The 27,843-nt window shown below is 39.6% G+C and overlaps 1 long non-coding RNA gene across 1 annotated transcript; it reads right to left on the bottom strand.

The window, feature by feature from the left end:
* Positions 1-13,932: 13,932 nt before the first annotated feature.
* LOC139073321 (uncharacterized) lies at positions 13,933-21,893 on the bottom strand. Its single transcript, XR_011527536.1, has 3 exons — positions 21,748-21,893; positions 20,824-20,889; positions 13,933-14,071 (listed from the first exon to the last, which is right to left on the bottom strand). It is a non-coding gene; the product is annotated as an uncharacterized lncRNA (long non-coding RNA).
* Positions 21,894-27,843: the final 5,950 nt, after the last annotated feature.

Here is a 27,843-nt window from a genome sequence, read left to right on the forward strand (position 1 = left end):
AAAATCTCCCCAAGCAGCTGAGAAAACCCTAATAGAAGTACATTTTCTCTTTACTGTGGCTCAACTCTGGTGCCATCTTTTTCCCCCTAACTACAAATTTTGCAATACCTCCTTCAGCATCGTTGAGCTTTCATCTCACGCAAAGTACGTCTAAAGGCACAGCACTACAGTTACTCCTTTGAAATAAAAACCTTAGCATAAGAGAAATAGATGACTGCATAAGCTCCGTTTTAGATACTGCATGTTCTGATTTTAGGAATATGAGTTCCAGAAAAAAAATAAAGGCAATCTATGAACACTTTGATTATTCTTGATTTGACATTTATGCAAAAAAGATTGCTCACCACTGCAACAGAACTTCATTTGGATCATTCAAGAGTGAGCTCTAACATTCATTTCACATGGCAATGTTTACATTTGCCGAGGCTAAAACTGGAATCCCAAGTTCTTTGAGGCTGGGAGAGTGGAGCGAATCTTTTGAACAGTGAGTAACCTAGCCTGCCACCCACCAACCACATTTCAAATGCAGCCTTGTTGTTCCTCACAGTTATCTTGTACAGTCGCTTTGGTAAATGATAAAAATATTGTTATTCTCCAAAACGTGGCCCCTAAAAAATGTATGCTACGGAGTTGTTTCTGAATTAAGATAATCAAGAAAGACTTGGATGTATTCTGTTAGAAATATACTTCGAAGACACGAAAGGGGAGAAAAATCAAATACGCTGAATGCAAAAATCTTAAGTAGCTACCATTCTAGCTACCATAATTTGAACAATAGATTTGGGCTGAGGTTTCAGTCTCTGATGGAAACTCGATAAAAAATTTGAGATTTTATGTCTAATACTAAACATGTTAACGTTAGAGATTAGGAGCAGAGACTGAGTATGAGCTGCCAGTCCAGGAAGTGGATGGTAGAACTAATGTTCTTTTTCAAACGGCAGGTGGTCTTCCCAGTGTAATTACCTAAGTGAAGGGTTTTCTTTTTTTGATTCTTTGCAATTAACTTTAAATTATGGGGAGAAATTTCCATTTGCCGCATCATAACTAACTCTTATCAAACAGTTAAGAACTGACCTAGTGACTGAGGAATGAAAATAATAAGAAATCAGGCTGGTGACAGGGCATGGCCTGTTGCAACCAATTTATCATCACCTCTCTCCTCTCAAAATTATTGACTGTGATTTCTAGGATATTACTTAATTAAAAGCTGTGATCCTTCTGCCTAGATATTTTCTGCTTTGTCTTTGAAAAAAACAAGACTATTCTCTTTAAAATGCATTTTATCTTCTGAAAAAACTTAATTTTAAAATTAAGGTTTGCATTTAAAGTGACTGACATTGCTTAGGGGAGATATATATATATGCACATAAATATACATACTTATGTGTGTGTGTATATACTATATTTTTATATGCACTATTTTCCTGTAAATCAAAATATATTCAGAATGACACTTGTTTAAGCAGAAAGCAAAATTTTTTCCAGGGAGGGGGACAAACATGTTGGTTGCTGAACAACAACTTATTTCAACTGGTTCAAGTCTCGAGATGGGCAGAGGGGGACTGCACAGAATACTGTATTTTTGAAAGGTCTATAAAATGAGTTGAACAATGAGTCATTGTTACTTTATTGGGTTTTCAATTTTCTAGCAACAGAATAAATCTTGTGTTTAAAATCCACAAGATTTTAATTCTTGGCTTTTCTGGGAGAGTTTTCTGTTAGGGAGGGAGGTCAAGCTCAGGTTTGCAAATATAGAAGAGACAACTCTAGGACAGAAATCCAGAGGCCCAGAATCTGGGCCTGGTTAAAATAATTTGCTTCACATCCCTGAACATCAATTTCCCTATCTGTAAAATGGGGCTAATCTTGATACTCTGAATACAGAAATTATTTTTGTAAGATGTATGAGAAGAGGACTGTGTCTACCTCTCCCAACGCTGAGCACGGTATGATGCAACTGGCATAGTATGCAATGTATGCACACTGAAGGATGAACTATCAGAATTCTCTTTGCTAGTTCTTTGTATGTAATAATGAACATTAATGGTTATTGAGCTTTTGTTATGCTCCTAATACCACACTGAAATCTTTGTGTGGATTATTGCTTTTCATTCTCCTAACCTAATGAGGTAGTAACTATGATTATCTCTATTTTATGCTTGGGGAAACTGAGACACAAAGAGGTCAAGTAACTTACCCAAAGTCACACAGTTAGCTAGTAGGACTGGGAATTCATGCTTAGACTCATTATCTCCTTCTACAATAAAGAAGCAAATGACTTTTGTCTTCAGCTTGTTAATAAAACCTTTGATGCAGTAATAATTCCTGATATTTTTATAGCACATGTAGGATTTCTTGAGATTCCCAAACAAGCTGGGAATGTCACTAGCTCCATTTTATAGATTAAGAAACCCAAAGCTTAGAAAGAAGAAATAATTTGCCCAAGAATGTAGGTGGCAGAGTGAACAAAAATTTAAGCTTTCAGAATAACAATACAATGAACATTTCCCTGTATCACCCACCATGACATTCTAGCAAGCAATAGAGTAGGAGGAAAGGGACAGGACTCAAAACCAAATCCTTTCAGTTATTTTGAGAAACACACTACTAATGTGTCTCCCCAGTTCCAGGAGACTGCTTCCTGTCTCTCATTTCTGAAAGGCAAATGCTGAAATGACTTCTCTTCGGAACTGAGCATCCACCAGGAAATGTACATCTTTTCCTAAACCACCCCCACATCTCCTGTGATGAAAGAAATAGATCAATTAGCAGCACACACAGGATAAAAACAAATGGGATGAAGGAGAGAAACTACTCAAATGAGGCGCTAAACTGATAGGAGACTCAATCAGGTACAGAAAGGGTCAGGAATATTAACTCAACTTAAAAAGAGAAAGCTAAGCAGGGGGAGAAAGAGCATTTTATTAAGCTCAGGGAAATGTGATTAAAGTTGGAATGTAATAGAGTGGATGAGGAGACCTTGATCTTTCACCTGGCAGCCAGTCCCCATCCCGACATAACAAAACTGAACCAAATCCAATTAAAAGAAGCTAACATAAAACAATTGGCCTGGAAGGGGTATCTGTTAACACATCCTGCTTATGGAAAATCCAAAAAATCATCTTTTACCAGCAACCATATGATTTTAAGTATGATTCAACTTTGGGGAAAGAAAAGTAATGAAGTGTGAAATAGATTTTTCTTTAGAATGGAAAGTAGGAAATCTCTTTTATTTCCTAAGTTATCGGTTTGCTATCTTTAAATAGGACAGATTTTACTAAAAGAGTGAATCTTAAAGAATAAGAATCAAGCAATTAGTGAAGGTTGGGGTTCATCTACAAGACTCTTGGGGTCATCATGGAGAAAAATGGTAAAAATCTCCTTGTTTTGCAAATACTGATATGTTTAAACAATATTTTTGCTTCAGGAATCAAATCTTTCATTTTCTGGATCTAGCTAAGTCAGTTCAAGTTTTTTAATCCACCTATGGAAGAAGAACCACCCAACTATGTGAGTGGTTTGCTTTCCCCTAGTGAATGTTGCTAAATGGGAAAATCGAAGGGAAAGCAGGGGTTCTGGAAGCGTGCGACTGGTGTGGGCTGAACTGTGACACGGTGGAAACAGCAATGACTCTGCAAGTCACTCAGCCCCTCACGAATTTTTTGTTTTCACCTTCACAAGCACAAGGACCCCTTTGGAACATCAGTACATCTGTGGACCTACCATAAAATGGTTGAACTTACTTAATATTCATTGAAGAAACAACTAATGGCAGCAAGCTACTCTAAATTCAGTAGTGCTTTTGAATGAATTTGCATTTATTAATCTCAATGAATAGCATCTTTGTATGTTTACCCAATGGTTGAACATGCATGTGTGACACAGTAACTTGTTCAATCCATAGACAATGTTTGATAAGCATGTGGATTTGAGGACACTCATAAGTAATCCATGGCTCCTCAGGATTCTTCAGCTGCCGATGGGAACTACTGAACCCTTTCTCTTCTACTAAAGACTCCATGGTCTAAAAATAGGCTTTTAGAAGGCATTCCAGCATGTTATCCTGCAAAACTTTGCAGTCTATATGCATTGAAAAAGAGCCAGAGGATCATACGCTGAAATGGTAACAGTGTTCATTACTGCCTAGAATAGTACAGGGAGGTTTATTTGCTTTCCCGTATTTTCTAAATTTTCAACAATTATTTATCTCTTTCGTAGTAAAAACAAGCAACAAAAAAGCAAAGCAAAGAATATAACCAAAGGTCTCCATCCTACTACATCAGGAACATCAGGAAGGCCCTAGCAGTCCTCTGCAAACTTAAAAACTCAGATTCTGGGTCAGCCCTGTGGCCACATGGTTAAGTTCACTTGCTCCATTTCGACCTCCCAGGGGGTCACCGGTTGGGATCCTGGGTGCGGACATGGCATCGCTCATCAAGCCACACTGAGGCGGCATCCCACATGGCACAACCAGAGGCACTCACAACTAGAATATACAACTATGTACTTGGGGGCTCTGGGGAGAAGAAGAAGAAGAAGAAAAAAAGAAGATTGGCAACAGACGTTAGCCCAGGTGCCAATATTTTAAAAAAAAACAAAAACAAAAAACCCCAGAAAATTCTTGGAAAATCTGTGTGGAAAACCTCACAGATTCTTGGAAAATGTCCCTAATAGCTATTATAGGTCTCACTCTTTCCTGGGGACCCATCCCCACAAAGTGATGTAGGAAACTACAGAAACTGAAATGTTCATTTTACTACCACGGCATATTCCACAAAAACTAAGTTCAAGAACAACTACATTTTCATTGCAAAAGTAATTCTGTCACACTTTTGCTTAGGTCCTTCGATGGCTCCCCCGCTGACCTGTAGGGTAATTTCATGGCCCCAGAAGCTTTCTGATCTCACCCCACTAACCTCTCCAGCCTTTGTCTAATCACTGTGTTTAGTAATCAACTCAGGATCTGTCACGGTCCTTCAGACCCATCTTGCTTGTTACTTCTTGGAAGAATCTAGTCATTTCCTAGAGCACGTGCTCTGGAACAAAGGCTCTCCAATTCTTTTAACAGGGCTCATTTATGCAGAGAAAAAAGCTTCACTATTCTACGTATTCCAAAGATAGATTACAAAGATAGTAAATTCATTTTTATTTTAGGATTTAAGTGTAACCCAGATACGTCCTCATCATCTCATTATTTGAAAATTATGGGTTCAAAACATTGTCAAGTCCAGTCAACACTGATGGCACATTGAAAATGGTTAGTAATCCAAGGATCTGGGTCCATATATGCAGGAGGGGCTGTACAACATTGTGAAGTGTGGTAATGACCACTATTTATCTCCCAATTTCCAGTCTCATCTTCTTCTTTGGTAAGAGAGAGTTTATTTCTAGTAGGCACATGACCGCCTACAATAAAAATTATATACCCTAGCTTCCTTTACAGATAGGATTGTCCCTATAACTAAGTTTTGGTCAAGGAGATATAAGAGGATGTTTTGTGCTGTTCTTACAGAAAGTCTTCTAATAAGGGAGAAGGCAAACTCTTCTCTTGCTCCACCCTACCGCATGGAATGTGCATGTGATGACAAGCTTCATCAGCCCTTCTGGACCATAAGGATGGGAGCTACAGTCTAGGGATGACAGAACAGTGAGCTGGAAGGGGTCCAGGTGAATAATTTCTGTAGCTTCCATGCCAGTGCTGGATTGCCTACTGTGAATTACTTCTAGGTGAGAAAAGAATAAACATTTACCTTCTTTAAGTCCCTGTATTTGCAGGCCATCTTTTTTCAATTCTCTGTGCTTGCAGCCAAACCTAATCTTTTACGATATATGGAGCTTTGCATGACAATCAGGTATTTTAGCAGAATATGGGATTAGAAACCTTAATAAACTTAATAATGCACTGACTTCAGTTTGTGAACATCAAGTGAGAGTAATCCTTTAGAATTCACTTAGATGGTCAGCATCCTCAACTAATCTCTCAGGAACGGAAAGGCTGTGGGATTGGGTATACCTGTCTGACGTGAGGCTTTTTTCCTTTTCTTGAAAGGAAGCCTTTACTTAAGACGAAAAAACAAAAATCACAGAGGGAGAATTCCCAGAATTCAAGGAGCCCAGGCACCACTACAAAACAGTTCACTCTTAGTTTTAAATGTTGTTGTTGGCAAAAGTTATTAGTGATGCTTCATTTTTAAGCTGAAATCCCTATGTTTGATGAAAATGTTATAGATGATATATTTCTATTAAAAATAGTAATTTCCACTCTACAAAATACCTAACCAGTACTCCTCAAAACTTTCAAGGTCATGAAAAACAAGGAAGGCTTGAGATGTTGTCACAGACCAGAAGGCATGAGGTGGCATGACAACTAAAGGTAATGTGGATCCTGAACTGGAATCTGGAAAAGCGAAGCACAGTAGTGGGAAAACTGGTGACATCCAAATAAAGTCTGGAGTTTGGTTGATGGTGAGGTACTAATATGTGACTTTTAATTGTGAGAAATCAACCAAACTATTACAAGGTGTGGACAATATGGGAACCTGGGTGATGGTATACAGAAACTCTCTGTTTGATCTTTCTAACTTTTTTTGTATGTCTAAAATCATTCTAAATTTTACAATTTTATTTAAAAAATAGCAATACCTATTGCTAAGTAGTCGGGAGGTTTGGTTGAGATAATAGATATAAAGCCATGAGTTGGTAGAAAGGATCCAATAAATGTTAATAGCCTTTCTCCCAAGTAAATCCTTAAAATCCCGCCAACCTTTTGTGATCAGATAAATTCTGTGACATGTCCTTCTCTCTCAGCGTGGCTGAAAAACTTCCTCTCTTATCACAAACTTTCACAAAGGTGAAGATGATTATATGTTTTCCTGCCTCTTCTTCTCCATCATCGATAATGTGTTTATTGTCAGCTTTTCCTCAGGGTTGCTCCTCTTTCTTCTTTGAAGTCTTTTCCCTCTGGAGTCTTCCTAATTCCACACATGACTAGATTCAGGTTCTAAATCATACTAAGTGCTCTCACAAGGCACAGTGAGCTTCTTGAGGACAAAGGTCCTCTTTCTTCCATGGCTCTCCCTCCTCCTCTCCCTCCCAAGGTTTTACACAGAGTAGGTTCTCAGTATGTTTCCATTAAATTTATTTAAATTAATGAACATGGAGTAGAGTGAAGGGACTGTTTCATGATTCTTGAATGATTTATTACCTTTGCAAACATTCCAGCATGATGTCAGATTTAATTACAACACTAAACTTTTGGCTCACTCAAATTTATTTCAAAGCACCAACTTAGACAGAGTTTCCAGTACATGAGCTAGCCTTGTGAACATCAGATACCTCTGGGAGCTCCATGAACTCTTTCATATAACCAGGATGAAACCAGTGAAGGAAATCCTCTTTTAGTAAAATAAAAGCATACCTAAGATTTGACCAGAATTCCCACAATTGCCAAAAGACTCCTTACTTGTTTCCAAAGAATGTCTGGCAAATCAACAAACCAATTTTTTTTTTCTTTACTCTAGGTCATTTCTTGCTCATTTAGCCAATTATAGTATTTGGTTATTTATTTCTTATACTTTACGTATTTTTCTGATTAGATAACAACATTTTCAAGTTTGTTTTAGTAAATTATAATGAAAGAACACACAAAGAGTTAGTGGGAAAGGAAAATATGTCAACAAGACAAAGCAAGGGTGCCCCTAGTAAATATTTTTAGCAGAACTGAACGAGGAGGACAAGAAGAGAATCAAAGAAGACAATAAGAAATAGTTTAGCAAGTGTGATTTTCAATTTCAGCAAAGTAGAGTTTGATTTAGAAGTTAAATACTCAGGTAAATCCGTCCTCCAAATTGGAATCTGGCCTTGGCTTAGGAATAGGGTCAGCAGCACTCTGCTCCAGCCAGCTCCAACCCTCTCAGGCATTAGTCAGGGCCCAAACTCCAGAGGTAGACGCTGTTGAGGCTCTACCCGCAGCCCCTTGGATACTTTGTGACTTCAAATACACCAGCTTCTGGTATGCTTTCACTCCCAAAAGCCAGTACCATGCCTGTATTTTAGGGTGACCCTCAGGCTGCTGTAGCCCATTTTGCTTAAACCAGTGCTTCTCAAAGTATGATCTGCTGACCAGGAGCATCAGCGTCACCTGGGAACTTGTTGGAAATGCAAATTCTTGGGCCATATCCCAGACCTACTGAATTAGAAACTTGGGGTGTAGGGCCCAGCAACTTATATTTTAATAAGCCCTCTCGGTGATTCTGACACAAGCTCAGTTTTGAGTGCCACTGACTTGGAAGCCAGGAGATTGAGAGTTTATATTTTGGGAGGGAGGCAGCCGTTAGCCAATGATGATAAGTATGGGAGTATCAATACCCCAGCTGCCTCACTCCTGGTGGGGACAAATCAGAGGTGGGACCCAAACTGCCTCCAGAACTCCCCTGTAGAACTGAGCCAAATTACCCTCTGTGGAACTCTCCTGATAGCATAACTTTACTTGTCCTCCTTCCCTTCACTTTCCTAACAGTTTTCCCTAGGACTACTTCCTAATCAATTTCATATGAATCTTCAGATCAGAGTCTGCTTCTAGGGGACTAAACCAAAAATACCTCCTTCAGTGAAAACTTCAACTTCATTGGTTATAGCCTGGTGGCCTGGCATTACATTATCAGTCGTTACTAGTCTCCAGGCTCTGTACTAGAGGCTGGGGATAACAAGACAAACAGGACTCTCTCTGCCCTCAGAGAACTCAGGTTTAACGGTAGTAGTGGTGGGAGCAGACACATGAACGGATATTGTCAGTAAAACAATATTGAAATCCTCAACAGTGCTAGGAAAACATTTTCCCCAAAATTCCTGGAAGAGGCAAAAGGCCAAGCTAACAACTGTTGAAGTGTGGACAAGGATTAGTGAGTCAGGATACAGAAAGTGAACAAAATATTCCAGCCAAAACTATGAACCAAAACATGGAAGTGAGGAATACAGAAAAATCATGCATAACCTGGTGTTCATATGGTGTCAAGTTCAAACTGAAGAGGGGCAGGTGATGAAGTTAAAAAACATGGAGAAGTTCTAAAGCACAGGAAGACTTTCATGTGCTGCTAAGCAGTGTGGGCTTTGTTCTACGGTTGATGGGTATCTGCTGAGGGGTTTTAAGTATGAGAGTAATGTGTTTGGAAGTGCGTAGAAAGATCCTCTGGCTGAATTAAGAGGGGCAATACTATCAGCTGGAAAACCAAGTCAAGGACTATAGTGATAGTCTAAGCAAGACACAACAAGGGCCTGAACTAGAGGAGGATATGGAACCCAAGAACTATTTAGGAGGTGACATTGGCAAGACTTTGAGTAAATGTACTGAATGACAGGGAGGAACAAGGCAAGGACAAATCCAGGTTTCTGGCTTAAGTGATGCTATTAACTTAGAGTCATAATCATTTCCATTTTGCCAGTTCAGAATGAGTACTAAAACAGTCATGCTGAGAATTGCTCCCCTACCTTGGGCAAGCAAGATACAACTAATGTTCTAAATCAACGGTCAATGGAAAACTTCATCAGTGCTGAAAAACACAAGGCAGCTCTGATTAGCACTGAAACAGAATTGGCTAATCAATAAAAATACCAGGCACAATTAATACACAAACCCTTTCAGTTAAACATAATTTAAGCATGATTACTTTAAATGGAAAGTTCATGAAATTTTCAAGTATTTCTTAAGTGATTAATAAAATTGTGAGTCTTGAGAAAATTAGATGTAGAGACATGCAAAATTTTACCAGAAGAACAAACAGTAAAATGAAGATGTATGTGTGTTGGGGTGGGGTGGAGAGAGCGAAAACATAATCAATGTGAGCTGTCAATAAGGCAAACTGCCAAATGAATTCCACAAATTACTATTTGGGCAGAAGCAAACACAACAACTAACTCTGGTACATAAATATTACCATTAAATATTACCCCTTTCTCAAAGACAGAACTTGATCAAGCCAAAAGCTGCCTGCAAAAAGGGAGAAGCCTGTGGAAATGGCTTGGAAGAGGCTTTTTACGGTGTCCTTTTGTGTGGGAGGGCCTATAGCACAACCCAATCTAGCCCCATCCTCTTGCACCAGATGCTTTGGAAGCAAAAGTGATGGAATGGCAAAGCCAGTTCAAGAAATCAGTGTCCCTTCTGTCTGAGGGTTCAGTCTCTTGATTCTTAGAAAGGCCCCCTGAGTAACACAGATGCACGCATTCACATCTCCCCTTCCTCTCTGCTCCATTTGACTTCAACTCCTTGGTATTCAAAATGAGAAAGCAGCAAAAGGAAAGACCAGTTTCAGGCTTTCCTAAAAATAATAGAGATGTCAATTGGCTCATCACCCCACCATAAATCTGAGAAAAGACTCCCACTGAAGAAGTTGGCTGGGTTAGTAAGTGCAAGAGGCAAAGGTAGGCATCAAGTGCCACCACCAAAGTAGCTGCACTCTCTCCAAGAAATTTCTTGTTACAGACTCAAATCTCAATTTGAATAAAGCAAAGGGTAGTATTAAAACACACACACATCTATCTGTCTGTCTGTCTGTCTTAAACATAGAAACCAATCAGCATGGACAAGGCTGTAGCTTCAGCAAAGCTGAGGAGCTGGACGGTAGAGAGATTTCAGAGGAGGAGCTGCGGCTGTCAGGGTAGTGTGGGACTGGGAGGAAGTTAAGGGGTGAATGGGGACCCTTTAGTGGGACATAGTGGCAGAAACTATTTATTAATAGGTACTAATGCATTTCAATATCCCAGCAACTAGTATGCTGGTATGTGCATATCAGATGAATATCAGTCTTAGCAAATGAGAATATTTTTCTTGTATTAAACTCTCTGAATCCCAGAATGTGGGCCACAAGTAGCACATCGCAGAGAGTCTAAGGACATTATTGAATTAAATTGACTATAATGATCCAGGAAAAGAGAGATAGGGCAGGCTAGCTTTAATAGTTAGAACAAATATCTTAATTATCTAACTCAAGAGAACGATAAAGGAAGGCTTTCACTAAAAGATCTGAAATCTCTATTTCTTTAAAGGTGAGGTTAATAAGGCTGGTCTCTGGAACAGATAAGGGAATGCTGGGGTGATATGTTAAAGAAAATAGCATTTCTTGAAGGAGACTCAGGATCCTCAGATAATTACTGGAAGTTTCTGAGGGGTCACAGAGATCAGAACCTGTAACCCTGAGAACATAGTTATATGGGCAAGTTATCTGAGCGGGATGAGTAACCTTTCGCCATTCTAGACCTTTCTGCACTTTCCTGACCTTTCAGGCTTTAAAAGGCACAGAAATGCTGGAGAACAATTTTGGGCTCTGATCTTGAGTTGGAGAAATCTAAGAACATCAGGAAATGCAGCATAAGAAATTGATGGCAGCTGCATTAACCAGGTTCCAACTCTAATGACTTTCACAAATTCAGCATATGCAGGATGTGGTGACCATTGCCATAAATGCTGCAGCATTAGTATGCAGAAAGTGTTGATGATAGCAGTGTACACGATAGCAAAGAACTGGGAAAGCATAAATGTTTTACTCTATGAAGTTGCCTAGCCAAACAACACCACATCCATTCAATGTGATGTTACACAGCCATTAAAATGATGTTTACAAAGACTTTGTAATAATGTGTGTGTGTGTGTGTGTGTGTATGTATATATATATACACTGAAAGGAAGGCTATAAAATTACTTGTACAGTATGATCACAATTAACAACAACAAAACGTGTAGAGTCATAAAAATCACCACAATATTCGGGGGTGGGGATTGAGATTTTGAGTGGCATTTCTTCATCCTCCTATTTATTAGTATTTTCCCAATTTACTTTAAATAAGCATACAGTAACAAAATAAATTGAAAACAATAGTGTGCTTTGGATCAAGTGTAGGCACTTACACTAACTCCGTAGGTAGTAAATGTGGTCTTCAGAGAGGAATTACCCTTTTGGCTCCAAATTAGAAGCTATAACACTTTACATTCTCTTCACACAAGACCTCCCCCTAAACAAAAACCAATATTAGTGTGTGTGTGTATGTGTGTGTGTGTGTGTGCACGTGCCTGCGCAGGTAGTGAGGAGATTTCTACTAAAGATGCATACACCTCTGGGGTCAGTATTTCCATGGACTAGTTTGAAAGGTACTCGTAATCCATTTAGGATTTGACATTGTTCAAATGTCTAAGAAAAATTATTGGAGCTATTAGGATCCTACATGGATTAAGAGTAGGTCAAAGATAAAATTATCTCAAAATTCATTATCTTAACAATTTTTATTATTTTTAGAGAAATATATGATACGCCACACCCTCTGATGGTATAATCCCCACCGCAACCCCCTGAGGTCAGTACCATTATTATCTCCACTGTATAGATGAGGAAACAGAGGCTCAGGCAAGATGAGTAACTTACTCAGGGTCATGCAGCTAAGAAATAAAAAAAGCAGGATTTGAACTGAGTACTCTCTGATGTCAAGGTCTGAATCTTTGACCAATACTCTACATTATCTGCATTTTTAGACACCAGGAATATACATCTAGATACCTCAGAAGTCGGTAGTCCTCACAAATCATCCCTCTCTATCAGTGCTTGCTCTAGAACAATACCAGGGAAGGCAAGCAATGCTCTAGAAGACACTGACACATATTAACTACCGCAGTTTCTTACCCTGGCCACTTTAGAAATCTAAATGAACCCTAGCTTAGAAGCCACAGTTAAAGGAAAATGATGGTGTAATTGTCTAATGGTTCTCCTTTTATTAAATCAGTTTTAAAATGTTACCTATTTGTACACATAAAATTCACTCCACCTTTGTTCTGTTTTGAATTTGCTAATTTATTTAAGAGAGTTAATCATATCTAACTCTAACATTTATTCTGAAAGACTTGTGGTCCGTTGCCGAAAAGGAAACAAATTCTTATCTGGCTAAATTAAATGAAATAGAATAAATTCTGGTTTAAAATTCACTTACTTTACTTCCATGGCTTTCTGAAAAAAAGAAAAGAAAATTAATCTCTAATTATAATTTTTATAATTTAATAATCAGGAGGCACCTCCATCACATGCACCTAGGAACCACAGACATAGAAATCCTGGCCCCAGCCACACAACCAAAAACCTCTGTAATCCTTCCTTCTTACAATTCCGCATTCTCAAGTGCTCTGAATTCTTGGGCTGAGAAGGGATGTAGTATTATGATTATGAGGGAAGCCCTATATTATCTTCTGCTAAAACTCAGAGGGAGAAAAATGTGGCAGCTGGAACATCAAAACTCTAAGAAAAGTGAGAGCTTTTGCAGAATAAGAAATATGCTGGGACGAGACACGGTAACAAGAAAAATCATGGGCTAAATTTGAGTGCAAAATTCTATGGTGAAACTGATTTCATCACGAAACACTTTTCAAATGAAGAGCTAAATGCAAGAGGCATTAGAGAATCATTTCAATCCAGATGAGCTAACGCTTCAGAGAAGAACCTACAGGGAATAATATTTCGCAAAATAGGAATGAATGAAATCAGCTGACGGGCCTTCTATTGGTTTTTTAGCCTCTACAGAATATTCTATTTTCAGAAAACCTACAGAATGTAAATCAAAGAGGAAGTTTTTGTTTCATTTAAGCATCCAGGCAAAACTAGTTCTTCCTGAGGAAGCAGCAAAAATATAGAGACAGAGACCAAAGAAACATAAGTTAGCTATTGACACAATACTACTCACAATATCCCAAAGGTAATCAAATACTTTTGTCTAATCCTTGAATCTGTCTGCAAAGCTGTATACAATCTACAAAATTTCACATGCATTGTCTTATTTCGACTTCCCAACAATCCTGAGAGGTTGCCAGGGCATCATTAGGTCAGTTTTACAGATGATGGAACTGAGACAGAGAGAATAGAGGATTTGTTAAAGGACAAATGCACATGGCAGAGTATGAACTTGAACTCACATATCCTTGCCTAATTTGAGTCCAGGGAAAGCATGATAAGAGAATATGCTCAGCAGCCAGCCTGCCCAGAATCTGAGCTCTGTTGTTTTGGAGAATGTACTTAACCTTTCTGTGACTCTGTTTCTTTACCTGTAAAGTGGAGACAATAATACTATTAATACTTATAATATTAATGTGTTAATAATACAATAATAACTTATTGTAAGGCTAAATTGAGTTAATATTTGCAAAAGGCTTGGAACCCAGTAAGCATCATACACATGGCTATTATCATTAGCATACGTAAAAATATTTAGCTCCATCTCCCCTTTTAAACACAAAAATATATTTGTGAAGTTATGTTTCCAATATTTATATCTGGGTATCCCCAAACTCCCAATGTTCTGTGCAAAATCATTAGCAAGTTAGCATCTGATTCCAACCCATATCTTTAATTTTCTCTGATCCTGATACACTCCTGCTCTTACAGCTAACCATCCCTTCGCTGGGTAATTGGTTGTAGTCATGCCCATACCACTGCTCAGAAGGAATGCGATCTGTTATCTTCTTGTTCATTGTCAACGTAGATTCAATCTTAGAATTGGAGCTGCCTAAATTATGCAAACTCACAAGGACTCAGAGGAGACACTTTGTAAAATATTGTACATTGAAAAAAAATAAAGATCTCACTTTCCTCCTGATTGCTAAAAATGATTGCCAATTTTTTATCTGTTTCCACAGGTGCAGCTTGGTTATTACTCCTTATCACAGAGACCACAGTATCTGAAATGTTTTGTATAAAGGATGAGGCCTTGGTAAGAATGGGCCCTGCCTCATCAACTCTCCCCTCCTCCTCAGAGCGGGGCAGCTGGATAGCAGCATCCTGGGGAGCTTGTGAAAAATGCCAAATCCTACACACCACTTCAGATCTACTACATTAGAACCTGCATTTTAAGAAGATCCCAGGTGATCCCTGTGCACACGAAAGTTTGAGAAACACAGCGCTGCCTCTCTGAAGGTGCTTTCTTCGCCATTTCTCTCTTATAGGAGGGGCCATTTAAAGAATGCCACTCTGCTGGTTGTTCAGTGGGTAGCTAAAGCCAAAATTAGCGTCAGTTTTGGTGTGGAGAAAAGGGAACCCTCATACACTGCTGGTGGGAAGGCAAACTGGTGCAGCCACTATGGAAAACAGTATGGAGATCCCTCAAAAAACTAAAAATAGGACTACCACATGACCCAGCTATCCCACTACTGGGTATCTACTCAAACAACTTGAAATCAACAATGCTAAGTAACATACGTACCCCTATGTTCATTGTAGCACTATTCACAATAGCCAAGACATGGAAGCAATCCAAGTGCCCATCGACTGATGATTGGATAAAGAAGATGTGATATATATAATATATATATATATATATATATATATATATTCACATACATACACAATGGAATACTACTCAGCCATAAAAAAGACAAAATCATCCCATTTGCAACAACATAGATGGACCTGGAGGGTATTATGCTAAGTGAAATAAGCCAGATTGAGAAAGACAATCACTATATGATTACACTCATATGTGAAATATAAACAAACACATGGACAAAGAAAACAGTTCAGTGGTTACCAGGGGAAGGGGGGTGGAGGGTGGGCACAGGGGACAAAGGAGAGCACTTATACGGTGATGGACAAGAAATAATGTACAACTGAAATTTCACAATGATGTAAACTATTATGAACTCAATAAAAAAAAATTAGCCTCAATTTGACAGTCAGTGCTACAATATACTTAGCAACCATTCTAGAACTAAAGGCAGCCAGTATCTCCCTGATTTTCTCTAGTGTCTCTTGTTATTTACTTATTAAAGCTTGAAAGAGCAGATGCACCTCACCTGCGACAACCCAGAAAAATAAAAGAATGAGTCATCCCACTCCACAATTATAAAAGCAGGCTCTGCTTGTCGATTCATAGCTGGGTGAGCCCAGAAATGAATGAAAAGCCAGGCCAGACAATCATCCCTCTGCAAAACTCAGCTCAGAAGGCAACCTCGAAGTTAATGAGTGCCTTGGCTGGAATTAAGAAGTTTCAAGAGACTCCAACAAGAAAAAAAGAGAGGAAAAGGAAAATAACTTAATGAATCACTCGAATTCTGGAACTACTCTATGCATGAAAGAAAGTATGAGTCTATTTAAATGACTAATACCATCAATTCAGAGAAGTGACTTAGCAAATAAGAAAGTTGGAATGTGATCACTCAGGATAAACCCTGCCCTCAGAGAAATGGAGGGGTCAGCCACTAACCACTCTTGTGCCAGCCCACTGGTCATTTTCTCTTTGACCAGAAAGTATATTTTAAAGTTGAATGTAATTCAATAAGTATTAATCGGGCAGCAACTATATGCCTGGCATGCTGGGAATTTGAAACAAGGAGGTGATTCAGGCTGTTCCCTCAGGAGTTTGCAGTCACTCGTAGCGTGTGTTGAGAGTGAGCATCTATTTCAACTTTTTGAAAAAAATATTATTTTCATGCATAAATGCCCTATCTCATTCAGTCAAGAGGAGAGGGTAAAGCAGAGACTTTGGGGCTCAGAAAGCACTCCCCAGGGAATGGGCCCTTGAGCAGGACAAAAATTCAAAACAAGGTTGAATACTCTTTGACGTTTCATGGTTTTCAAATACTTTCATATAGCCTACTGATTTCTATACGCTCCAGATCCCTATAAAGAAGGTAAGGCAAATGCTTTTACTCCCAACTTAACAGAAATGGCTTTGCAGCTCAGAGAGGTCAAATAAGTGAGTCACATTTGCACAGCTATGAAGTGGCAGGAGAAAGAATTTGAACTTCGATTCCATATCCCAATCTAGGTCTTTGTCGACTCTCCTATGCTAAATCCTAAGTTGCTTACAAAGCATATCCACATACTTATTTCACTCTAATTTTAATCTTAAATTACCCTGTGGAGTAGAAAGCAGCAGAAGCTGTTGACTGATTTTCGGATGAGAAACTTGTCAAGTGGCTCTAGTGATGGTTCAGCAGGACTGGAACGCCAATCTTTGGATTCCTACACTGGGAGCTAGCCTCTGCTTCCTTGATGTGAGTACTCTCTAAAATCTCTTTCCTCTTCTTGGCTACCTGGCTTGATGATCTTTCCCAGCCTTCCTTGCAATTAGGTGTAGCCACGTGACTGAATTCTGGCTAATGGAATGGGAGTGCAAGGAATGTGTGTCTTTTCTAAGGCTTGGCCCATAAAAGTATTCCATGCATACTCCTCTAAGCCTCTTCCCCTTCTGGCTAACTGGAATGGAGATGACAATGACAAACTTGGAAGCCATGTACTGATGATAACAGAGCCACAGGCAGCCTAGGTCTCTGAATGACTGCATGGAGCAAAGTCACCTCCCTCTCCCACCTCACCACCCACCTCAAATTGCCCTGGACAATCATGTGATTAAGAAATAAACTTCTGCTGCATTGAGTCACGACATGTTTGGGCTGATTTGTTATAGCAGTTAGGTTATCTTAGCTATAGTACACAACCAGCCCCCGTGCATGCCAGCTCATTTGGGGCAGCAGCCGCAACATGCCTCTTGCTCTGCTTCGCAGACAATCAAAGCCCTCCCTGCAGTGATTCTTCAGGGCACTCATAAATCATGGAGTGAAAAGAACCTGGGGAGATGAGCAACCAGGCCCCGCCATTGAGGCAGTGTAGAGAAGTAGATGAGGTCAGACTTTGTGAGCAACCCTCAGTTTGAAGTCCAACTATGCAAACTCTGGCTGCTCCCACAGCTTCTCTGAGCCTTGGTTTCCTGAGTTGTAAAATGGTGATAACAAACAGCAATAATGTTATGGTGAATTTTAAACCATTTCACAACTTATGTGGTACGCTTGGCACAGACCCTGCCACATAAAGGATATTTGGTAACCAGGAAGCATTATTAATGTTTACCATGTGAACCTCTGAGCTTTTCTGTCACCACAACACAACTAGAATTGTAGCTGAAGGTACTAGGCGTGGTTAATAATGGAGAAGTAGAGACATTCAGAATTTCTCTTCTTCATTCAGAATTCTAAAGAGGACATAGCTACAAAAACAACAGTTAAAGCAATTAAAAAGATAAAGGCAAGTGCTGTTGATGCAAACAGGACAGATGAGTTAGCGAAATGAACAGAAGCGTACTTGTCTCCAGCACTACTAATCCTAGGTCAACCTGTCAAGTAAGATCTACTCATCAGCAAAATGCCTGAGTCATACAATCGTAGGAGGCTCTAGATTGGATTTTACTAATAGTCGACATAAACAAAGCAGCGTGTAACTCAAGATACAGACATTATGATGCCTCCCATAGGCTTTAAGACAACGCCAGAGGGTTAGAGAGAATTACATTTCCTTCTCTGTTGGTCACTGGCTTTAAAGATAGGGTCATAATGTTTGCTCTATGACTGCAGGCTTATTTCCTTCATTACTTTCTTTGCCTAGCAATTTTGAAACTTGACTTCAGAAAGTTCTCGTTTACCTTAGTGCTTAATGAACATAAAATATAGACACACAGACACACATGTGGACACCACAGTGTTCCCATTGCTTCAAATCTAATCAAACCATCACCAAAATAAAATGTGCCCATAGGAAACCATAGCCATGCAGTACACTTTCGTCAAGTTCCATGGCATTCCAATTTCTCAGGTTATTGAATATTGCATTTTAAAAATGACAATCTCTAAATCCAAGTATATTTAGTTACATTATATGTTATCAGTTAAGTTCATCCACATTGAAAGGAAGTATATTCTTCCTTTCCACCAGGAGCTGCCTTTTCTGCAGGCAGAACAAAAGGGGACGATTAGATCTGAAAGCACCATCAAAGATTCACTGTTGTGACTTTTACTGTGTTTCTCAGTCACATCCCTTGCAAGTATTTTAGCACTAAAGCTGACACACGGCAGACTACAACTACATTCTCTTGGGCAATACTGACAAAATGCCCATCATCCCCATGCAGAGCCATCAAAGGCCACTGGCCGACGACTGGTGCATCTGCCTCTGAGCTGTCTCATTTCTGTTCCCTCTCCTCTGTCCTCACAGCCACCACCCTGCTGAGTGCTACTCTGTCTATACACGGCCTGTAAACCTCCCCTTTTCACGAAGAGCACAGGCCTCAATCTCAGAATCGTTAGCAATGAGAGAATCTAATAAGAGACAAATCTGTTTTATTTGTATTGTATTGCTTCTTAAGGTTAAACTTCTAGTCATGAAAAGTGATACTAGTTTTCCATTGAGGGAGTTATATAAGTATTTAATAGATAGATAGAAAGGTATAGATATAGACATATATTATTTATATATATATATATATATATTACACACTTGAGTAAAAACAAGTCCATTTAAAGAAAAATATTAGAAAATTATACATAAAAATCATGAAGATGTAAGGTAATGACTAAAATTAGGAAATGCATTTTAAAGCGACAGTAGCCTCCTAATGTGATATGGGTTTATAGCTTCTGCTTTCTTCTAGGCTCTTTCTACACACTGGTGTTATGTTCCTTAAAACAAACAAAGAACCTTCTCTCTCCAACGGTTACCTTTGCCTATGAAACTATGTATGAGATTTCACCAGCCTGGCATCCTAGCCCCTTTACAGCATATTCTGACACTTTCCTACTATTCTCTTTATACCTCCACGCTATAGCCAAAAAGAACTTTGCACGTCCCACCACATGCTTTTGTATCTCTCTGTGTTTGCTTACGCTATTCCCTCTGCCTGGAACACCCTCCTTACTCCCTACCAAAGAAGCCTTTGCTGTTTCTCTTTTCCCTGAAGTACTCCTAGAGCATCTCCGCATTTCTAGTCAGCATTTATTATACTTTATTTTGTAGCTGTGTATTAGAACCACCTGGGAGGTTTCTAGGCTCCAGCTTAGAAATTCTGGTTTAGTGTGAGTAGAGTATAACCTGGGCCTTGTAGGATCTTAGAAGCTCTCCAGGAGATTCTAGTATGCCGCAGAGCATGAGAACCCTTGCTATAGACACTTAGGATCTTCTCTGGGCCACTGCGATTGGACAGTCAGCTTCTTATGTTTGCTCTCTTCAGTATAGATAGAATGGCAGTGGGGAAAGTCTTGAGCATCCACTTCAGCATTCTGTACAGATCGGGACCTGAGTTTGCTAAGTCCATCCTGGTCTTGTTCCAGGACACCCAAGTCTCTGAAGGATTTTCAATCATAATTCTATTATATTACTGTGCAGGTTGTTAGAAACAGATCACCAGGGACAAGAAGGCATCACAACCTTTCAGCCAGGCTTTGGACTACTTCCACATCTACGAAATGTATCATGCAGGCTATTTTAGATTGTTAATTAAGACATGGAAAAAACTAGCCATGTGGTGCTACCAAGTATGGACACTATAAATCTTTATTCCAATATCCACATATAATTCACCTATTTGTAAACTAAATGTTACTGATTGGATGGATTCATTGTTTTCAATATGGTGTCTTTCAATATGGCTGTGCCTAACTACTTCATGATACACACATGAGTACAATCTGTTCTCAAAAACAAACAGTTCAGAGTGACTTTAAATGGGTGACATTATAATTCATAATAAAATCTAACACCTGGCCGTGAGCTGTAATCAGAGAAATGACTCAAGAACCTAAAACATCCAGCATGATCACGAGTTCTCTCTGCTTGACTTCAGGTTATCTTACCGTTGTTTAAAGGACACTGTCAGCTTTCTTTTCTGTGACTTCTTCCTTCTGACAGTTTATGTGTTTTTTTAATACTCCATCTCTCTCAGCTTCCCAGAGACTTAAATCACTGAGAAATGACATGTCAGTTTCCCCTAAAACATTATTAATGACAGACCAATTTCCGCAACATCTGAACTCACATGTATATCCAAGCCCATCTTTGAGAATACTTCAAATTAGTCTTTCTGCCATCTTCGTTACTCTGCCTGGAGAAAAATGACAGATATTCTAGATTTCATGGAGAAACTGTCCAGACACAGGCTGTGGCTAACACAAATCAGCTGAACTGAATGTCAGGGAGACGCAGATCATTTCCCTTTCACTAATTCCCACTAATATCGTCTTCTCTCATTTTTCTCTTTTCCTACCTATGTCTGTTCTATTTTTTGTATACAGTCTTTTAGGCACTTTTGTTCTCTCTTCCTTATTCTGTTCCCTGACATCTCGTTCATTCTTTTATCTCACAAGCTCAGCCTCTGGTTTGGGGGCGGCATCCCCCTAAGTGTGAGCCTACCAGGGGGCGCTGTCATCCCCTCACCGCCTCCTTGACCCTGGCAATGCCTTGCACTGGTGGCAGCGGAAACAACTCCCTCCAGAAACAGATTCCAGCACATTCAAGATTCAGGCTTATGCCATAATAAAGATGTGCACGCATATGTACAAGAACCAGAAAGGGAAGAACCCAGAAAAATCTGAAAATATGTTTTAGCACCGTGAAGTTTAGGGAGATGCTTTGTGTTCTCTCCTTAGTGTTGTTTTAACTTTGTTAGTATAATTTAACCTTTTAAAGTAAAAAAATTCCACACTTTTTAACAAGTTGACAAAGTCTCTAAAACGTCTATGGATTTTTTTTTTTAAAGTGTGGTTGTGGGGCGAGTAATTCAAACAGTGAGATGGAAAATAACGAGAACCTCTGTGGAGGGATACTTAGCACATGAACAAAGGAGACTGGCCCATCCTCCTCGTGTCCAGTTGACTCTACAGACTAACAGATTCCTACGCATCCTCCCCAGAGGACTATCTCCTCTATTCTTGCAGGATCTGAGCTGACACTGCTGTCTTACCCCTCTGAAGCCTTGCATTTTGTTCCCCGGCTCTTCTATGCTATTCATTTTGCCTCTGTCTTCCACCCCGCTTCACAGCTGTGCGGTGACATCTAACACTTCTCAACAGCATATGCTGGCAGGAGCGGGTGCTAAAGCGGTGGAGCCTGGGAGAAGCAGAGAAGATCCTGAGAAGGGCTGGGCTCTGCCTCGAAGGCCCCAGCTGTCCTTCCTTCCTGGTCCCAGGGGCAGGGGAGGCCCAGATGATCACACCGGTGTTGTCATTTTCTCACCTATAAAATGGCTTTTTTGAGAATTAATTGAGATAATACACGGTCATTATCTCAATAGTAAATTCTCAGTATATGGCCATTTTTACTACATGGCCATCTTCTGAGTCAGGCTTGCAGGCTGAACCAATGAGTGGGGAAGTTGGGGCAATTTTCCATCTTCTTCAAGGTTAGGCAAAAAGGTACTTTTGTAACCAATTTCAAGGTCTGTTCATTCTCCCTACTTCAGATGACAAGAAAACTAATGTAAGATCTGTGGGATGTATTATGACACTTCTCTCATTCCTTACTTCACTCATTCACTCAACAAATATTTACTGAACATTGACTATAAGCCAGATTATCTTATAGGTGTCCGGGATACAGCACTGATAATGCCAGTTTCCTGACCTTATGGAATCTGTGACTAGCAGAGGAGACAAATACTAAACAAGTGAACAGACACACACACACCCACATGCTCGTGTATAATATATCAGGAGGTGATAAGTGCTGTAGAGAAAAACAAAGTGTGGTAAAAATGATAGAGAGTGGGGCAGGGAGTAGGGGAGTGATTATGTATTTCAGACAGTTGATCAGAGAAGGCCTCTCTCACAAGGTGACATTGAGTAGAGCCTTCTCCAGAGACCTCCAGAAAAGTCTTCTTCAGTAAAACAACCACATCCAGTGCACGGGAATTCTTTGTATGTCTGATTCTCGGAATAAAGCATTTTTAACATATCCCTCCTCTATATGAAAAAATGATTTTCATTGATAAGCATGAAAAGGAACAAATATATTTCATGTATAAACCAAAATGTGCACTTACCAAATGAACTTACGTACTTTGAAGTGTCCAAATGTAAAACACAAATAAAAACCACAAGTGGTCAGGGAGAATGACAGAATGAATGTAACTCAAGGTCTGTTTGTTTTTACTATCATTGAGCTCCATCGTTTATTCCAAATCTACTATTTAAATGCAAAAATATGTGGTATCACAGGGGCTGGAGACACAAGCTGTGCCTGAAGCAAGAGAAGGATCCCAGATCCGTTATGGCTTTATTGTTGAGTGGATATTCGAGGACGTGTGTGCCGGTCGGCATAACTAGGACTTCTCTCAATCAACTTCCATGTAGAATACAGGGTTTACTAAATACTAATAATCATGTGCTAACTTGGAGCTTACATATATTACTAAAGTTTAACAGTAACCACAGCAACACATATTTTTGAAAGGAAAGAGTATTTTATCTCTGACATTGTTTAGAAATATTAATGTTTGGTGACAATAAGAAGCAGAACAACTCAGCCGGTTTTCTTACAGTTTTAAACTCTCCATGCACCTCCTTATTGCCTGCCCCAGGGCGTGCTCCTCCCACTGCCCCGCCCCAGACATGCCCCTGATGGGGTGAGCCGGTGACCCCTCTCTCCTTATTTCCCGATCTAGCATGGTCCCTTCTTCCAAATATGTTTCATACTCTCTCTCCTTCCTGGACATTTCAGAACCTGGAATACATCAGCCCAGGTTATTCTCTGGAAAATATGATGATAAGGGTCTGGGGAACATATCCAGACAATTGGCATCAAGGAAAGTTCTCTTCAATCCATTCATGCAGTATTTTGAATCAAAGATTAAGTATTCTTAACTAAATATTCCCAAAGAAACAGTATAGAGAAGTCAGAGGGGCAACAAATTCTCTTTGAATGTTAAAGCTCAAATGTTAGTTTCTCCACAAAAGCCAGTAGAAGCTTTCTGTCCTCAAAAATAAGCCAACAAGCAAAACAATTACTTGCATGGTGTTCCAAGAAAATTCTGTCTGTCTGGTGGTTGGCCCTACCTGAGACAGCCTGGCCTTGAGTCAGATGACACAAGATGAAACTCTGGACTCCTTTAGGAATTTAAAATCTACCTTCTATTTCTAATTCTTTTCTTGAAATTATATTCAATTATAAACACTAAATTATAAACACTGAAAGCAGCTTCAATTATAAACACTAAAAAAAGAGAGAGAGAGAGATGTGTCAGTCCTCTGAATGAGCTGTATTTCAGGGCTGTGCTTAATTTGTGATTTCCCCTGTGCTAATTAATTCACCTCTCCTCTTTAAATAAAGCTCCCTACGAGAAACCATCAGCTCTCCAAAAGAGAAAAATGTCCCTTTCTGATTTGTGAGTTGCCTCCAGGAAGAAAAGTAAGAGAGTTTTAGACAGCCAGAATATTTGTCTTTATTAAAGATATTTTGTTGATTTTAAGGCATAGTCCTTATTAGAAAACTTGGTGTTGCAATTATTCATTCTTTAAGTCTTTCAAATAAAAAATTAAAAATAATATAATTAAAATATTTTTGCATCAAGCATCAAAATCCTGGTGCTACATACTTTATTTCACCCCAGTAGATATGAGCACTTGTGTGAGAGTTTCTCTGGGAGTTTCACAAAGAGACCACATATTCTAGGAGATGTGGGCAGAATTCTGTTCCTCTGGGGTGGGGAGAGGAGAAACTAGATCGGATATGCAATCTCCTTTCCTGCCTCAGTTTACCAAAATCCTTATACTTAAAGAAAGAGGGAGACTATCCATTTTGAGAGCACAGGTAAAGTAACTTTTGCCAAATTCAAGATTTGGTTTCCTTTTCTTAAATGAGAGATTTCAATTTCCACTGAACCTTAAAGAACTCCTTTTAATTTCCTGGAAAAATTGAGAGAGTGGCGAGGGGAGAAGGCGAAGCAACCTTGCATACTGTGTCTACAAGGTGGCAGCAAGGGAGGGGTTGCACCGTCTGAAATTGGCACCAGGAGCTGATTCAGTCTCTAACAGGATGATTTTCACACTTCTAAAAAAACACATCTTTATAAACATCATGAATAATAGATTGAGATTTCTGAAACTTCCTACCCTTCCCTCCACAATTTAAATCAAGCTCTTTCAAAACCAACATACTACAACTTGATTGAAGCCTGAAAAGGTCATAAACAGTAAAGGTTGAAAGTTTTCCACAAAGATAGGTAGATGAAAAAAATCCTTATACCATATATGGGCAAGATGTACTCAGCTGCTCATTATCATCACTGCGCTGTTGTCTTGAAGGAATACAAAGAACAAAAATGGGCTGTGGCATCACTGTGCTTGCCTCCAAGATGGACCCTCTACATTTATTTCCTGCCTCCCCAAAACCAGGCATATGATGCCATTTTCCTTAAGCCACAGGGAAGCTATGTATAGCTCAAATTCTCAACACAGTCTCCCTCTGATGCTGGGCATTGTTTAAATGTTGCATGCTCTGCATACTCCATAGGAATGAAGCTTACACCTGTAAACTGTTTGCTGAGTACCAATTTCCAAGCTGGAGGATTTTTCCTCTTGCTTCAAATTCCTCCAAGTTTTGTTTGAAGTTCCTGCCCGTGAGATGTATCAGAAGTTAAATTACGTGTCAGAAATGCCAGATCTTTACAGAAATTGCTGCAATAATATGAAGAGTCTACTTCAGACTGGGGCAATGGGAAGGGGTGCTTCAAGGACAAGGCAAGGAAGGCTTAATAATAAGTGTCATCTACATAGTGTTTTATAATTTCCAAAGGACCAGAAGCCTTGTATCATCTGATCTTCAGGACAGCCCTGCGAGGCTCTTCCTTCTCTCACGGAGTTCCCAGTAACTTCCATGCAACACATACTTATTGAGCAGCTAGTATGTACCAGGTGCTGGTATACTCACAATAGTCAAGGTCTCTGCTCCACGGAGCTCAGGGTTGAGAAGAAGAAACAGATAATAAACATAAAACACAAATGAATTATCAGGATAACTTAGATAGTGAGAGAAGCCATAAAGAAAACCCATCAGGGCAATATGTTAGAGATGGAGAGGCTGCTCTTAGTGGTGACATTTGAGCTGAGAACTGAAAGAAGTGAGCATCAAGCCATGCGGTGATCTGAAGGAGGGACATAGCAAGCAGAAACAAGTGCAAGTTCAACAACTTTGAAGCAGGAATATGCTTGGCGTGTTCTCCAACCAGAAAGGAGGCCAGCATGACTGACTGGAGCTGAGGGAGAGAGTGATAAGAGGTGGGAAGGGACGCCCTATTTGAAAGTGCATGACCATGCATAAAGAAACAAGATGGAGGAGAAGGAGGAAATGAGGCTCATATTTGTTGAGCATTTACTATGGGCCACGTTTTGAGCCAAGTTCACAGTCATAAATGGTGGGGCTGGGACTCAAACCAGGTTCTCTGACTCCAAGTCCTATATGTCTTACATTAGAACATGCTGCCTGGCCCACACCCTGCCATCTGGAAGAACAGCTTTGATTCACTCGGTGGAAATGGGAAATGGAAGGAACACTGATATTCGGAATCCTGCATAGGATCCTTTTTACCTGCGGACCTAACTCCTGAGTGATTTTATATGAGAGGCATAATTTTGGCCTGAATTTTAAAAGTTGGAATTTCTCTAAGCGCTAAGAAATCTTGTCTTCACTTTCTATCGTTGGTGGCCTCTGGGCTAGAGAATCAGATGATGGTTCTACACTCTAGGGTAAATTCAAGCACTGCAGATAGAATATAATTATCAGATGAAATTGAAAAGGTGACTGGAAAAGAAAAAATAAAACATATTTAATGCCTCCAGGAAATGAATCCAAATGGATCTTGATCAGCGTTGCAAGGAGAATGCAATATAAGTTCTTCCCGCCACCCTCCTTTAAGCAAGTTTGAATACTCTCTCTGTCACTGCTTTTACATGAGCCCAAATTGCTTTAGAAACCTGTCATATTGAATTAGCAAAAGCAGATAGTAATTCAGAGGGGTGCCAAGGTGGCATTATTGAAAATTGCTCGTTGGAAGTCTTCCTGCAGCATTATTCAGGGACAATAACTCACTTTCAGTACCATGTGTTATTATGAACAAATGATGGGCTTTCTGTGGTTTTTGGATTAAACTTTCTAAAAAGTCCATAATAAAGTCGAAAAGTGCACAGAGAACATCTGCATTTATCAACAAGAGAATGGGGAAACAAGAACACACCCAACTGTTGGCCCCACTCCATGGTCGCTGGGTGTGGATCAAAATCAGAAACATAGGCCCTGTGGCAGCCCAGCAGAACAGTCAGGTTTCAGATGACCCTTGACCTTGACCTTGACCTCAAATTCAAAGGCTGGGAGAATTAGGAATAAATAGCAGAGACACATAACATAAAATACTCTTCCTCGTGACTTTAATGATCAGTCCTCTCCTCAGAGAAGCCTTTCAGGATGTCCTCATCACTCTCTGTCATGCTACTCCCATAATTTTCTTTTCCTTCGCAAAACTTGGCAATTTTTGAAATCACTCAATTCATCTCATTACTTGCTTGGTTACTTCTATCCGTCCCACTCCAGAACATAATCTGCAAGAGAAGTAAGACCTTAAACGTATCCACCAGCCTCTAGGAACAATGCCTGGAGCATTGTAGAAACTCAATAAATATCTATTGAAGGACTTTCAAATTTACAAAAATCTTATTATACCATAGCAGAGGCTATTCTGCGTGTAACAGTATTATTTTATAAGCTGTAATAATGAAGTCTATGCAAACTAGAATCCAGACAGTCACCATGAGCCATCCTCGGCTCTGCTGACCAGAGACCAGTTTAATGTCTAACGGTTACTTGGTGGAGGGAATCTTCGCTGTGGAATAGTTGTGACGCCATTGTGGCTCTCTGCACCAATGTAAGCATGCTCCTTAGTAGGCTCAAGAAAAATGTTATCCAATTCCTCAACACCTACTTCTTGATCTACATAAGGAAAATCTTAGATTATCTCTGAGACTTCTCTATCTCAAAAAGTGCAATATATTTCTGTAACTTTTTATTTTGA

Source organism: Equus przewalskii, chromosome 15 (genome assembly GCF_037783145.1).
Source record: "Equus przewalskii isolate Varuska chromosome 15, EquPr2, whole genome shotgun sequence".
Taxonomy (NCBI): Eukaryota; Metazoa; Chordata; class Mammalia; order Perissodactyla; family Equidae; genus Equus; species Equus przewalskii.